General features: G+C 38.4%; 1 pseudogene; it reads right to left on the bottom strand.

Moving 5' to 3' along the window:
* Positions 1-402: 402 nt before the first annotated feature.
* LOC112675164 (splicing factor 3B subunit 4-like) lies at positions 403-10,341 on the bottom strand (annotated as a pseudogene).
* Positions 10,342-11,038: the final 697 nt, after the last annotated feature.

Here is an 11,038-nt window from a genome sequence, read left to right as displayed (position 1 = left end):
TAAAACAGTTTAAGAAACACAAGATGCTAATGGGAAAAACTTTTGCAATCTCAAAAAGAAACATTAACTCTTATGAGATAAAAAGTAATCAAAAATGTACTGATAAAACAATGAACCACATCAATCTGTACTCTTACAGAAAACATGGAGTTGTACGTAAGATTAAAAAAAAAAAGGAGTTTAGTTTTATTTTCTCTGTGTATTTGCAAAATACTTAGGACCAACACAGAAACAATAATAAAAGCTCCTGTGAAAAAAAATTACACTTAAAAAAAAAAAAAGAAAAGAAAAAGACCTGAGAGGGATTAGTGCCTTAGCCCTAGGGAGCTACAGCAAATCTGATTAGTCCAAGGAATTGAAAAGATATTAGGAAGATAGAACAGGAGGTGAGAGAATTAGAAATTACTGAGGAAGAAGGCCTCGGAATGGACTATGATGGGAACTGGAGCCGGGGCTGGGCGGGGGGCGGGGGGGGGGGTGTCTGGGTGGAGGCAGGGGTCCCCGCTGGTAGCCAGAGGGTGGGGATCATGGAGGCCCAGTGTATCCACAAGGAGGCACCAGTGGAGGAGGTCCAAGCATCCCATGTGGAGGCATGGGACCTGGGTGACCCATGGGAGATCCATACAGAGGCCCTCAAGGGGGCATGTCCATTGGAGGAGGCCCAGGATGAGGCATTCCAGGTGGTGGTTGGGGTGGCAGATGCCCCCCAGTGCCTGGGGGCCCAGCATGTGGGTGGCCTGGGCCATGAGGGCCATGGTGGGCCAGCTGCATCTGAGACATCCCTGGACGGGGCATCCCACTCGGTGGGAATGGGTGAGGATGCGAGTGTCCATGTCCAGGACGTCTGGCCCCTGGGATTCCTGCTGATGGTGGACTGTGTCCTCCAGCCCTCGGAGGCATAGGTGTCGGGGGGCATGGCTGGGGGTATCCCAGGTGGAAGGGCTCCAGGAGGCAGCACTAGGGGTGCGAAGGACCCAGGAGGAGGCATGCCTGGTGGAGGGAGCCCAGACCCCAAAGATGAAACGACAGGATTGGGGGCTGAAGGCAGAGGGGGTGCGTCTGCAAACAGCTGATGAGGGTGGTCAGCTTGGGAGAGTGGGTTCTGGGCTGCCAGAAGTCGTTCAACTGCTGAGCCGTGGCGCAACCCCTTGAAGTCCTTGAAGGCATAGGACGCAGTGATGGGGCGGTTACCAAGATACTGCCTGTTCATGGCCTCGGTAACTGCATCCGAAGCATCAAATGACGCAAAATTAATAAAGGCATAACCTTTGGAGTTGCCTGTATCAGGGTCCCACATAATCTTGGGGGGTTGTAAGATGACCCCGAAGGCGTTGAAGGAATCATGAAGCAGATTCCCATCAATCCCTGGGTCCAGATTGTCAATGAAAATGTTGGCCCCCACGTCCAGGTTGCTGTTGTGAGCCGATGTCTTGTTCACTCTTATTGGCTTCCCATAGAGTTTGATCATGTTCATGATCTTAATGGCACAGTCAGCATCTTCCCCACTCAGGAATTCCACAAAGCCATAGCCTTGGTGCTGACCTGTGACTCTATCCTTTGGCATGTGGGTGCTGACTACTGGCCCTGCCTGGAGAAAAAGCTCCCACAGCAGTGGTTTGCCAACCTTCTCATCCAGGCCCCCGATGTAGACAGTGGCATCCTGGTTCTGCTTCAGATCCACCCTGCTGCCATGGCGAAAGAGCTCCTGCCCTCTCCAGGCCTGTACATAAGATTCTTAACTAATGTTTTCTGGATGATAATACTACAATTTTTTTTTCATTTTCTTACATTATTTAATACCTCCTGAATTTTCTTCAATTAACCAAGATTTTAATTAAACAAATATTGATTTGTACCTTCCATAGTCTGAGCACTGAGCTAGGTAGATGCAATAGATACAATAGTAAACACTAAATATGGTGCCTGCCCTTCAAGCACTAATTGAATAGAAAGAGAATTAGCAATGCAGTGTAAACAAGTTCTATGACTGATAGATATTTGTAAAACTAAATATGTGTGTGTGTGTGTATATATATATATATATATAGGCACAAAAGGGCTCAGTATATATATATTGAGCCCTTTGAGTTGTCCAGCAGGAAAGAACTCAGCAAAATATAGTTTATATAAAGAAATGGTTTATGATAGAGTGAGTAGGCATTTAAGTAATGTAGAAAACAAACATACATTTCTAAGTCTGCTGTATTAGGAGATGTGGGACTTTGGAACAGGGAAGTAGGATATTATCTGAAAGGCAAGCTAGAATTTCAAGAGAATATTCTATCTCATAGACTGTGTGAGAGCTGTATTGATGACAAGATAGGGGAGGGGGACAGAGACAGAGAGACAGGACAGAAAGAGAGAGAGAGAGAGAGAGAAGAGAGATAGGGGAAGGGGGAAGGAAGGAGAGAGGAAAGAAGATAGAGGTATTCCCACTAGCTTAAGAGCCCAGACATTCCAACTTCTCTATACTCATCTGAGCTTCCTTACTTTCTGGTGTCTATCTCACTGAAACATACTGTTCCTTGTCCCAATTTCTTGGGTTAATTTTTAGAGTCATTTTAATTCTTCAGCAAGCCCTCCTCAGTGATTTGTCATTTGGATCATGGACCGTCTCTACAGTCTTTACTTTGTTAAATTTAAATGCTAATGCCCCTCATTATGGGACAACCTTTACCTGTGGCAATTACACCTGAACACAGGGGAACTATTTAGGTTCTAAATGAAATAGCTAATCTCCTGTTTAGTGACACTGTACTTAAAAAAAGGAAAAAAAAATATTTTGAATCAGGTGTATGTTCTCAAATTACCTAATGGCAGAAAATAAAAAAGAAGACAGAGAAAAGAGAGGAAATTAACATGTGGATATTTTGCATCTTTTTTTTAAACAAATATGGTCAGGAAAAATGTTATTTGAAAACTAGTTGCAGATACTCCTAGCCTCTTACAAGGATATTAGTTTGAGAAGTGAAAGGATTTTCTAATGAATTCCCAAACATGAAATTCAAAACTCCAAAAGGAATTCTTGTCCTTTATGACTGTTATTTTAGAACCAAATTCTATGAGCGTGTTCATTGTCTGGTGACTCCTGATGATAGGGCTTTTAGCTTGATTCTTGACAATCTCAATAAACACATCTTCTATCAATCACACACTTCTCACTCCCCTGGAAAGTAGGATATAAACACAAATTGGTTAAACCCAGTCTCCTTATTCTCTGATAATGCCAAACTTATACCACAATTATGTGCACAATTGCAACACTATCCCATGGGAGTAGAGTTGTGGCATTGTGTCCAAACTCATTCTATGAAGCCAGCATCACCTTAATTCCAAAACCAGACAAAGACCCCACCAAAACAGAGAATTATAGACCAATATCCCTGATGAACACAGCTGCAAAAATTCTCAACAAGATATTAGCCAATAGGATCCAATAGTACATTCAGAAGATTATTCACCATGACCAAGTGGGATTTATCCCCAGGATGCAAGGCTGGTTCAACACTCGTAAAGCAATCAATGTGATAGATCATATCAACAAGAGAAAAAACAAGAACCATATGATCCTCTCAATAGATGCAGAGAAAGCATTTGACAAAATACAGCATCCATTCCTGATCAAAACTCTTCAGAGTGTAGGGATGGAGAGAACATTCCTCAGCATCTTAAGAGCCATCTATGAAAAGCTCATAGCATATATCAATCTCAATGGGGAAACACTGGGAGCCTTTCCTCTAAGATTAGAAACATGACACGGATGTCCACTTTCACCACTGCTATTCAACATAGTACTAGAAGTCCTAGCCTCAGCAATCAGGCAACAAATAGAAATAAAAGGCATTCAAATTGGCAAATTGGCATCCTCTTTGTGGATGACATAATACTGTACAAAGAAGACCCCAAAGACTCTACCCCAAGATTGCTGGAACTCATACAGCAATTCGGCAGTGTGGCAGGATATAAAATCAATGCCTAGAAATCAGTGGCATTTCTATACACTAACAATGAGACTGAAGAGAAATTAGGGAGTCAATCCCATTTAAAATTGCACACAAAAGCATAAGATATCTAGGAATAAACCTAACCAAAGAGGTAAAGGATCTATACCCTAAAAACTATAGAACACTTCTGAAAGAAATTGAGGAAGACACAAAGAGATGGAAAAATATTCCATGCTCATGGGTTGGAAGAATTAATATTGTGAAAACATATATGCTATCCAAGTCAATTTACACATTCAATGCAATCACATGTCGTTCAATGCAATCCCTATCAAAATACCATGGACTTTCTTCAGAGAGTTGGAACAAATTATCTTAAGATTTGTGCGGAATCAGAAAAGATCCCAAATAGCCAGGGGAATATTGAAAAAGAAAACCAGAGCCGGGGGCATCACAATGCTAGATTTCAAGTTGTACTGCAAGCTGTGATCATCAAGACAGGTGGTACTGGCACAAAAACAGACACATAGATCAATGGAACAGAATAGAGAATCCAGAAATGGGCCCTCAACTCTATGGTCAACTAATATTCAACAAAGCAGGAAAGACTATCCATTGGGAAAAGGACAGTCTCTTCAATAAATGGTGCTGGGAAAATTGGACAGCCACGTGCAGAAGAATGAAACTAGACCATTCTCTTACACCATACACAAAGATAAATTCAAAATGGAAGAAAGATCTAAATGTGAGACAAGAATCCATCAAAATCCTAGAGGAGAACACAGGCAACACCCTTTTTGAACTTGGCCACAGCAACTTCTTGCAAGATACATCTATGAAGGCAAGGGAAACAAAAGCAAAAATGAATTATTGGGACTTAATCAAGATAAAAAGCTGCTGCACAGCAAAAGAAACAGTAAAAAAAAACTAAAATACAACCTACAGAGTGGGAGAAGATATTTGCAAATGACCTATCAGATAAAGGGCTAGTATCCAAGACCTATAAAGAACTTATTAAACTCAACACCCAAGAAACAAACAATCCAGTCATGAAATGAGCAAAAGACATGAAGAGAAATCTCACAGAGGAAGACACAGACATGGCCAACATGCACATGAGAAAATGCTCCGCATCACTTGCCATCAGGGAAATACAAATCAAAACCATAATGAGATACCACCTCACACCAGTGAGAATGGCGAAAATTAACAAGACAGGCAACAACAAATGTTGGAGAGGATGTGGAGAAAGGGGAACCCTCTTGCACTGTTGGTGGGAATGTGAACTGGTGCAGCCACTCTGGAAAACTGTGTGGAGGTTCCTCAAAGAGTTAGAAATAGATCTGCCCTACGACCCAGCAATTGCACTGCTGGGGATTTGCCCTAAAGATACAGATGCAGTGAAAGACCGAGACACCTGCACCCCGATGTTTCTAGCAGCAATGTCCACAATAGCCAAACTGTGGAGGGAGCCTCGGTGTTCAATGAAAGATGAATGGATAAAGAAGATGTGGTCTATTTATACAATGGAATATTACTCAGCCATTAGAAACGACGAATACCCACCATTTGCTTCGACGTGGATGGAACTGGAGGGTATTATGCTGAGTGAAGTAAGTCAATCGGAGAAGGACAAACATATGGCTTCACTCATATGAGGAATATAAGAAATAGTGAAAGGGAATAAAGGGGAAAGGAGGGAAAATGAGTGGGAAATACCGGTGAGGGTGACAGAACATGAGAGACACCTAACTCTTGGAAACGCACAAGGGGTGGTGGAAAGGGAGGTGAGCGGGGGGATGGGGTGACTGGGTGACAGGCACTGAGGGGGGCACTTGATGAGATGAGCACTGGGTGTTATACTATCTGTTGGCAAATCGAACTCCAATAAAAAATATACAAAAAAATTTGTGTTCAAACTGTTCATTATTTTTTTCTCTAAGTATAACCCTTAAAAAATCACAATTAAAAAACTCTAGAATAATCTGCATTTTTGTGGTTAAAGAAATCAGTGTGGATTCTTTAAATAATCCATGAGGGTCTTAAAGCTGAGATTCAAATGTATTCAAATGTCCAGGTTGTGCTTGATGATTAAACAGGGTTTCACCTGTGGTTTGCGGGCTATTGTAAACCAAACCTCATGGAAACAACCCATGTTTAAAACCTGTGATCCTTGGGGACAGAATGCATTGAATTGGCTTTACTCCTGCATGAAAACACTTTTCTTGCTTCTTCAGTCATCTATGCCATACATTCATCCCATGTATGGTGAACATAAAGGCATTCAATACTTCTAATTCTCTGGGAGCTGCTTCTGCAGTCATAAACTCAGAGAAATGAGTGAAAATAGTTCATGGAAACTCTTGGCCTGAAATGCCTGGTCATTGAACTCTTCTACCTTTCATTCTGACCTTGGCCTCATTTCTGTTTACCTTCCTCTGCATGTAGCATCTCACATCACACCTGCCTTCAGTTCCCATCCCGTTGTATCGGCAAAACCTCTGAGCTTCCTGCTCCCTCTGCTTGAAGGGTGCCACCTGCGTAGCTCCTGTTCATCCATTGGATCTCAGCCTACATGTCAGCACAGTAAAGAGGCTGTCGTTACTGACCACGCAATAGAAATTAGTCCTCTATTTTATTTGCCTCAAATAACTCATAACAGGCAGACACAACTCTATTTACTTCCTTTTACCCTGCTTCCTTGTTTATTGTATATCTAAAATGTAACCTTGACCAATATCACTGTGGTTATATTAACTATCTTATTTAACATTTTATTTCCATCCTATAGCACCATGTTTGGAGGAGAAGGGTGCCTAATAAATATTTTGGATGAATGCTCCCATATAAACCCAACTAGACAAAGTGAGGATTTTCTGATAGGCTTACTAAACATTGATTATATCATTCTAGTATCATTCTGTTAAGAGACAATTCATGGTCTGTAAAGTCAGAAAAGAGGTAACTACTGAATTTATAGTATTTATTTGGTAAATTTGCTTGGATACTTATGAAAATATGTTAAAACTTGCTCTGGATTTCTCCACCATTGAAGGATAAATGAAGAAAAAGTACGAATGTTTCTTTTGCATATGGTAATCTCTCTCTCTCTCTCTCTATATATATATATATATATATATATGTATATATATATATATTCTATATATATATAGAATCTTGTATACTACATATACTACGTATACTATATGTAATTTTCTCATATACTACAGAATCTTGGTTCACTGGTCTTTTTAAAGATGAACTGGAGAAAATTAGGATGATTGAAGTTTTTGTTATAATTTTTTGGATATATATTTTGAATATATGGACAATTACAATGTGACCCAAAGAAATAAATATTTCTGAAACATTCAATTCCATCATACTTCTTTATTACATATTTTATGTCAATTTTAGTGCTTTTGTATGTTTCAGAAGTACTAAGATTTTCTCACTTAGTGATAAATTAGTTCCAATTAAGATTATTTATTTATGAAATCTGTTTAACTGTAACTATGACAGTCATAATGGAGAGGAAGTCTGCAAATTGGTAGGATAGAAAAAGTTTTCCCTGGAAGAATGAAAGTGAGACATTGTTTGCTAGAAAAAGAATAAATGAGAGACAGCTAATAAGAAAGAAAAAAATTACAACTGTAAAAGAAAGTGAATAGGGCATCCTCTTCCAAGGAACATCAATGGTCTTCAAAAAAAATAAAGGCTGACAGATTATAGATTATAGATAGATGATAGATAGATAGATAGATAGATAGATAGATAGATAGATGATAGATAGATGATAGATAGATGACTTTGTAACATGAGAGGAATGTATTTACTTAAATTTTAATATTCTAACTATAAAAATTGAAAATCATTTAATTGTATTGGTATCCCAACTTTTGCTTTGAAATTTTACCAAACTGTGACATCCAAAAGTTTAAGAACTAGTTGATGCTAAAATAGATAGAACTAACACAAAAATGATAATGGAAGCAGAACTATCAGGGATTTATATCATGAGAATATATGACATAACATAGCATCAGAAGATTGGCCATCTACTTATTCACCTAAAGTTCTGTGACAGACTATGAAGGCTGAGTTTGTTGCTTGAGAGAGAGGAGCAATGTAGCCAAATTTGTTTGCCAACCGTTAATTAATGTTGGGCTACAGTTACCCAGATTAATTTTCTCCAGCAAGAGAATAAGTTCTGTTTTCTATATATTCCAGGAATTTGGGGAACAGAAGAATGCCAAACCAGAAATACTATGTAAACTAATAGCTAACAGATTTCAGATAAAATTGAAATAACATGGACAGAACACTGCTTAGAAGGTGATGTTTCAAAGTTACTCAAACATTTTCGCGAGGTTGATTTGTAGGCTTGTGACTTTTATGGTAAAAAATCATTAAATATTATTTATAATTCTGCTAATTGATACACACAGATCAGCCAAAAGAGAAAATAGAAAAATAGATTTATAATGTGGTCTTGAAAACTTAAAGTTTCATGTTCTTAAAGGACACATAGTTGTCAGAAGGGCGGAGGGTGGAAAGATGGGTAAAATGGGTGAAGGAGAGTGGAAACACAAGCTTTCAGTTGTGGATTGAATAATTAACAGGGATAAAAGGTAGAGTATAGGGAATATAGTCGATGATAATGTAATAGTGTGATATGGTGACAGATGGTAGCTACACTTGTGGTGAGTATAGCATAACATAGAGACAACTCAAATCATTGTGTTATACACCTGAAATTAATGGAACATTGTGTCAAATACAGTCAATTTTAAAAACTGGATAGGTAAGCATACAGAGATCTAAGCAAACTTCTTAGACATAAACCAAAGAAAGAAAAAGGGAAAGAAAGGAAGAAAGGAAAGAAATAAGAAAGGGAGGAAGGGAAAAAGGAAGGAAAAGAGGAGCTCCATCAGAACACTCAATCAGAAACTCATTTAGCAACACTAAATGAATTTTGGGAATAAAGTATTGTTTGCTTAGATGGGTATAGGTGTGTGTCTGCATCTATTTGCGTGAATAATACATGCTTAATAAAACTTGAAAATGTTTGACATCATGCTTAAAAATGAACATTTATAATTTTTGTTTAGTGAATGTAAATTTCATTAAAAATAATAATGGCAAAAAAATAAATAAAAATGGCATTTAATCATAAAACTATTTATAGTTCACACACTAATAGAAACATGTTGTCTTTTTACTTGGTGCCGGCCGTTATGGAGCCATTGTTAATTCCTGAGCTACGAAGTAGTAATGTAAGTAAATGATAGTAGTAGTGATGTAAGTAAATGGGTACTTTTACCCATTAATGAATAGGTAAATAATGAATTTGCAAAGAAGTCCTACCATGGTATTCGGAATAGGAGGTGATGGCTCAAACTATTCTCCCCATGCATGTAGGACCCCAAATTTAGAGTTGATATCACATAACAGTGAGTTTGCTGTACCTGTGGCTATAAAAATAAAATAGTAGGAGCAGACAGATGATTTTCAGAATGAATGGCAAGTCCCAAATGTGGCAAAATATATAGAAGACAAGACTGGAATTTAGAAGAGAGATCAGGAAAGAAGATTTACAGGTAAGTTACACCTAAAGAAGTGACTGGAAACCAGGTAAGTTGACAGGGCTCTGAGATGAAGAGCAGAAAAAAACTCTTCATCTCAGGGCAACAATGGAATCCCAATGGGGCATATGCTTAGCCCACAAAAAGAGATAAAACTGGGTTGTGAAATAAGAAAATTAATAGAGCAATACTTCACAGAAGCCAAGACCATACTATACTGTAAATACAATCACTTGCCTTTGGCTAGTAGAAAACATACACTAGCCAGCTCAGTTCCATCTTGCAGTCTTTTTACTAACTTCAGTTATTCTCTTTAGCCATTCAGAACAATAATCAAAATGAAATGGGTTATCACTGATTTATTCTCCAGTTTTTTATGAGAACCATTAATTGTTTCAGGTATTGGGGTCATCTTTCTGACTTTTCTGAGGAGAGAGGAGCCCCACACAGTTTAAAATGGTTTATGACTTGTTTTCTATTTTGCATCTAAATTGATATATTGGTATAGATCAAAACTCCAGGAGGAAAAGATAGCAACTGATGATTAGAAACTCAAAACAGAGCAATATGCATTGAAAACAAAGATGAGAAAATACAACTGGCCAGCAGAATGGGCCTCTGTAAGAGAGCTTTTTTTTTTTTTTTTTTCACTGAGTGCCTTATAACTTATTACTCCTTCCCACCATCTGTCTTGGCACAGACAGCTGTAAGGACAGCTTTCCATCTAACTCTTTTCCTCCATGACCAGAATCTTGAAAGTTAAATTGGTTCCTTTTATTGTCTGCTCCTTGAATGGAAGCCAAACTAGCCATTCACTGCAGGTGGTTATCAGTCAACACTTGCAATTATGGTCCAAACCGGTTTTCCAACAGAAATCCATCACATTATTAAAGGCAATGCATAAAGTGTTTCTTAAAAGATTCAGGGATGCCAGCAAACTCACATCTAAAAGGATCTCTAAAAAGTTTCCCATGATGGTTGAATCTTCATAGTCCTAATTTTCAAAAGTTAGCTAGAATCACTTTAATGATTTCCTTTTTTTTTTTCTTCTCAAGAAAAGCATTTACAAGAAGTAGGGTAGGGGTGTTTTGTTTTGTTTTGCACTTTCGTAATAAAATTTCTGGGTACTTACTCTGGGGACAGATCCTGTTTTTGACATTGGAGATGCAGCAATGCATATGATAGGCGTAGTCTCTGTTCTCAATTAACTTACATTCTGGTGCTTAAGAAAGATAGAAATTAGACACATACCTACAGATTAGTATGCATAATGTTAAATACTATGAAGAAACTAAGGCTAAAGAGATATAGAGTAACTAAAGAGGTGATTTAGGGGGCTATTTTGATGACTGAAGACCTATTTAAAGAGAGAGCTTTGAAATGAAACTTAAACAATGGCAATAAGTCAGCTATCTAAATATCTGGGAGCACAATTATGATCATGGAAAAGCAACTAAAAGCCCTAATACAGACATAGAACAACAAAAGCAGAGTCTGTCTAGGTAAGTA

Source organism: Canis lupus, chromosome 16, assembly GCF_003254725.2.
Source record: "Canis lupus dingo isolate Sandy chromosome 16, ASM325472v2, whole genome shotgun sequence".
In the NCBI taxonomy this organism is placed as follows: domain Eukaryota; kingdom Metazoa; phylum Chordata; class Mammalia; order Carnivora; family Canidae; genus Canis; species Canis lupus.
The sequence above is the reverse complement of the archived record's forward strand: the minus strand, read 5'-3'. Positions and strand labels throughout refer to the sequence as shown.